The sequence below is a fragment of the Zingiber officinale genome, chromosome 9B (assembly GCF_018446385.1).
Source record: "Zingiber officinale cultivar Zhangliang chromosome 9B, Zo_v1.1, whole genome shotgun sequence".
Lineage (NCBI taxonomy): Eukaryota > Viridiplantae > Streptophyta > Magnoliopsida > Zingiberales > Zingiberaceae > Zingiber > Zingiber officinale.
In genome coordinates, this window is record NC_056003.1 from 104,056,967 (window position 1) to 104,062,966 (window position 6,000).

Here is a 6,000-nt window from a genome sequence, read left to right on the forward strand (position 1 = left end):
CTGTCTCAATTTATGTTTCTAAAATAGACCTAAACTAGAGTTGTGCCTAAAGTCCTTAAATGAGACTCGCCATCACTAACACTCTCCTCCAGTGACTTACCTTACTTACCATGTAGAATCGCTTGACTCCTTTTCATCCCACTAGGTCTTCCTGCCAATTGTTAGGTCCACAGACCCAATTGGACTTTGGCTAACTTTCAGGCCTTATGGAATTAGCCGGACTTCCCACCAGATATCGAGTCACTCCTTGACCTATCTATATTTCTATACCAGCTATCAAGTCTTCCATGTTGAACCCTATGGTTGTTTTGATGTGATCAACTAAGTTAGATTAGGTCCTGTTTTGTTTTAATCCCTATATCTAAGTGTGTAGGAGCTTAGGAGCGCAGGAAGTCGAGCGGAAGACGCAACTAGCAAAAAGGACGACACGGGAAGGGAACCGACGGGCTCGGTGCGTCCGAAGGACGAAAGAGCTGCGGAAGAGTACTCCGGTGGACGAGAAGAACGTGCGCGATGTTTGAGGGACGAGAAGTCGGGATGGAAGCCTGCTCGAGGAGAAGGCCAGAAATTGGGTTCAGGTGAGCCCTATTTCGGTTGGCCGAAATCACCCAAGCGATCGGAGCTTCGGAAGAAGAAGAAAAAGAGAAGCTGGAAGCTATTTATACCATACAGGTTGAAGGTGCCCTCAACAGCATTGAGAGCGCCCTCAACATTAAAGGCACGCTCAACATTAAAGTCACCCTCAATGCCATTGAAGGTGCCTTCGACCTAGTCTACTTGACCATTTCGACTTTGGATAAAGTTTTATCCGATGCCTCGGCTGGAGGCGCCCTCAACCCATTTCGAGGCGCCCTCAAGACTCGAGATAGAGTTTCCAGGAGCTATATAAAGGCTCCTGGAACTAGGAATTAAACAATCAACTCTGTAATCAATTCTTAGCAACTTGTGAGCTCTCTTAGTGTGTAAAAAGGCTTCTCCGCCTACAGTGAAGGAGATTCGTAGTGCATTTTTACAACTTCTTGGATTAACAACCATATAGGTGTAAGAGTGTATACTAAAAGCCTAGCTTTTGGTATAAACATTTATCTAGAAATAAGAATCACATTGGTCAAATGTCTACATTTATGATAAATGTAGTTGTTCAATTAATTTATATTATAGATAACATGGTGTGTGGTGTCACACACAGAGGATCATGTTATCAGTACCTTATAAATTATAAACAGTAGCTCACGACCATAATGGAAAGGAACAAACCATTGGAAGGTCGTAGTATAATTAGGTATTAGTTTATCTTAACTATATAATTACACTAGTACACTTAGAGTGTATTGAGTAGGACCATTAGAGGTCGTTTCTTTTATACTGATTTTATAAAGAAACAAAGACCTCAGTTATTATGGAAGTGTGTGCTCTTAATCCTAATATAATAACAAGCACATATATTTGATATTTATTTCTTTAATTTATCAATGGGTGAGATTTAGTTCGATGAATCAATAAGTCCGATAAGTTGGGAAATAATATCACTTATAGTGTGTTGTTGATTATAGAAGGAAACTGTCCTAGTGATCTAGGTTGAGAATGTCCCAAGAGGAGCTCATAAGGATTGTCATGTTAAACCCTGCAGGTGGACTTAGTCCGACATGACGATGAAGTTGAGTGGTACTACTCTTGGAGCTAGATATTAATTAAGTGAGTTGTCAGTAACTTACTTAATTAGTGGACATTTGTTATCTTAAACACAGGAGACTAACACACTCATAATAAGAAGGAGCCCAAAATGTAATTTGGGATTGCGGTAGTTCAATAATAGTTCTTTAGTGGAATGAATTATTATTGATGAAATTAAGTTGTGTGTTCGGGGCGAAATTTCATCGGAGACCAAACCAATTCCTCCTCTCGGTCCCTATCGTAGCCTCTAGTATATAGAGATTTATACCCACCGTGTACCCACCTTCTTACCCATCTAATGGGGCCGGCCAAGCTAGCTTGGAACCCAAGTGGATGAGCCATGTAGGTGGTCGGCCAAAGCTTGGGTCCCAAGCTTAGGTGGCCGACCACTAGAATATTAAAAGGATTTTATTAAAATTATTTCTTATGTGGATATCATGATTTTAAAAGAAAGTTTAAAAATTAAAATTTCCTTTTATAACTTTCTACAAAAGATTAAGAGAAGAGATTAATCTCTTTCCTTATTTGTAGTTTAAAAGGATAGTTTTAATTTTTGGTAAAACTTTCCTTATTTGTAAATCATCTACATGTTTAAAGAGAGTTTAAAATTTGAAATCTTTCCTTATTTGTTGATTAAAGGAGGATTTTAAATTTTAAGAAAACTTTCAATTTTAATCATGTTCATGATTTAAAAGAGAGTTTAAAATTAAATAATCTCTTTTATAAGTTTCTACAAAAGATTAAGAAAAGATTTGATATCTTTCCTTATTTGTAGATTAAAAGAGATTTTAATTTTTAGAGATAACTTTCTTTTTATCCACATGTTTAAAAGAAATATTTTAATTTATAAAATTTCCTTTTTATTAACCAATCATGAAGGGATAAAATTATTGGAGAAATTTTTATAAATTTCTAGAAATAAATTAGGAAGTTTTAATTTTTGTTTTAATTAAAACTTTCCTTGATTTGTGGATTGTAGGTGGCCGGCCAAATAAGTTGGAAAAAGGAAATTAATTTTTAATTAATTAATTTTTCTTTTTCATGGCAAAAGAATTAAGGAAGGTTTTATTAATTTTTCCTTATTTGCCAAGACCAAGGATTATAAAAGAGGGGGTAGAGGAGGCTTCATGGTGAACAACTCTATTCTTTTTCTTCCTCTCTTTTCTTCTTTGGTGTGGCCGGCCCTATTTCTCTCCTCTCCTCTTGTTGGCCGAAACTTATCTCTTGGTGGAGCTTTTGTTAGTGGCCGGATCAAGGAAGGAGAAGAAGGAAAGAAAGCAAGCCTCGTTTCTAGCATCCCTTGGAGCATGGTGGTGGTGGCCGAACCTCTTCATCCTAGAAGATGTTTTGATGGCCGAAACTTGCAAGGAAGAAGAAGGTGCTTGGTGGTTCTCATCTCGGAAGATCGTTGCCCACACAACGTCCGAGGTTAGAAGAGGAATACGGTAGAAGATCAAGAGGTCTTTCTAAAAGGTATAACTAGTAATTTTTCTTTCCGCATCATACTAGTTATTTATGGAAATAATACCAAATACAAGAGGCTTACGATTCTAGTGTTTCGAATTTGTTTTCGATATAGTGTTCTTTTGTTTTTCTTTTCCTTGTGATTTGATTGTTCTTTTCGGTTAACCTAAAGTTATTTTAGGAAATTAAATATTAGTTTTCCATAAAAGGTTTTGTCTAGTCGGTGGTGGTTGCTCCCATATCCAAGAAGGCCATGTGCCTCGCCACGTCAGTACTGGGAACCAATTATGGAAATTAATGTTTAATGGAATTAATAACTTAAGGTGATTTGGGTCGAACGTGTTAAGTTCCGCAGGAGATCCAAGTCTAAACCTAAAAGAACATATAGATTAAGTTTTGGATCAAAAGTGTTAAGTTCCGCAGGCGATCCAAAATTTAATTTAAAAGAACACATGGTAGCTAGGAAAAGGTTCAGACCTTTGTACAAAATTTTTGTACAGTGGAACCTCTAGGTTTTCCGAGTAGCAACCAACAATAGGTTGTAACCAAGTAAACCCCTTAATCTTCTCTTCTCTGCTTTACTTTTATTTCTGTTTTATTGTATTATTGTTGCTATTCTTGAGTTGAAAGAATGAGGAGGGGTTTGTTTTATTTGCAGGCAATTCACCCCTCCCCTCTTGCCAGTCCCGCTGCACCAACATTCCAGACCTAGTTGGATTTCAGCCTGATGTCAGGTTCATCAAGTCTTGCACACTTGGGAGAAAGGTTAGATCACATGACATCTAACTTTAATCCATTTATCATTCATTAAAACTTAGGTTTGATCATTGATGCCAACTGCACTAACAATCTCTCCCTTTTTGATGCAATGACAACCAGGATTAAAATTAGAAGAAAAAAATATACAAAAAGAAATGGCAATATAAAAATAATTTAAGAAAAATAAGTAACTTCAATTTCTGTTTTATTTTCTTGATCATTTTAGGGTTAAGATTTTTAAAATTTTCCTTTAGTCTTTATTACTTAACTCTTACCCTCCCCCTTTGGCATTTATCAAAAAAATATAACTTAATAAGAGAAAATATAAAATAGGTAACTAGATCAAGTAAGTGTTGGATCGAATGAGTGCGATAGAGGGAGGGGGGGAGGGGGGATGAATATCACGCTTTTAAAAAACTTTTCTTTTAAGAGATTAAAACAAAGTCGTGCAGCGGAAAGTAAAAAGAGACTCGTTCGGTTACTTCGTTCGAAGTCTAGGTCGACTCCTACTCCAAGGCCCGCGATCCTTGACCGCACCGATGGACAATCCACTATAACTCTTCTTTCCAAAAACCTCGGAAAGAAGCAATGCGTACAAATGAGCAAGATAGTAACAACCTACTATCTTACTAATAAATGAATACAATGCAAGCTAAAATAATATATCGACAAATATGGAAGTTGAAGCTTGGTCGGTACTTCCGGACGGAGTAGCTTGAAGATTTGTAGAAGACTTGTAGCACGAGTAGCTTGTGCAGAGGAGAACTTTGAGTCAATCAGTAAGCGTTACACGACCTCAGACCTCGAGCTTCTTTTTATAAGAATCGTCAATGTTTGGTCGACCGATCCCTGGGTTCGGTCGACCGAACCAGCTGCTTTCCTTGCTTGTTGAGATTTGATGCTGATTCGATCTTTGACATTTAATGTTCATTAAGGGTTCAGTCGACCGATCCCCTTGTTCGGTCGACCGAACATGCTCCTTCCTTGTTCATTGAGATCCACACTTATTGCTGCATTAATGGTTGATTGTTCGGTCGACCAATCCATGGGTTCAATTAGGGGTGGGCATCGGCCGGTTTGGTCCGGTTTTACCCTACTACGGTTTTATTTTTTCGGTTTCGGTTTTAAAGATTTTTGATCCATTATATACGGTTTATACAATGAATTAAATTGATTTTGTGCTACTACAAATATTAGTTTAGAGACAAAGAAAAAGTATCAATTTATTAAAATAATTATGAATTTAAAGTAATATTAAAATTTTGTTATCCGGTAACAATAAGTAAATATAAATATATAATTTGATTATGTTATTATATTATAAATAATTAGAAATTAATCCACTTGTATGATCAAATATCTATAAAATAATGTTTTAAGTATAATACGGTCGGTTCAAGCTTTGACTGGACTCTGGTATGTTCTGGTCTGATCTGAAAACTGCTTTGATTTTTCCTTGTTCGGTCGACCGATCCTCCGGTTCGGTCGACCAATCCAACCGAACCTACAAAACAGTGTTAGATAATAATCCTGAAAAACCGATGTTAGCATAGTAATATAATAATGCATAAGTAATATAAGACAGTAGAACTGTCTTGATATCAACTTGGAAACCTTCCCAGTTTCTTCAGTTGGATCAACAACCTTAGGTTGTTCCTTTCAGGAACACGACCTCACTGTCGCTCTTCCAGTTGCTTACCTCAACTTACTTGCCAAACATTAGTCCTCCAGACTTGTTTGGACTTTCTCTGCTTAGTGTCTGATCACCTGATCCACTAAGACATTTCCTGCAATACTACATTAGCCAGCATCAATAATAGTAATATAGAATGCTATGGTAAAACTAAACTTAGAATCACCAAGATCCGTTGGTCTAATCAACCTTGCTTGGAGTTTCCTCCTCTAAGACTTCTCATTACCTAAGGTTATCTCCCCCTAGGATTTCCTTCATTTGGCTTCACTCACCAAGACTCAGTATTCAACTACCCAGGGATCAGGTCCTCCAAACCTATCTGCCTGGCTTCCACGGTCTACCGAGATTTTCCTTGCCTAGCCTACAACTAGGACTTTCCAAGACTTAGTATTCGGCTACCCAGGGATCAA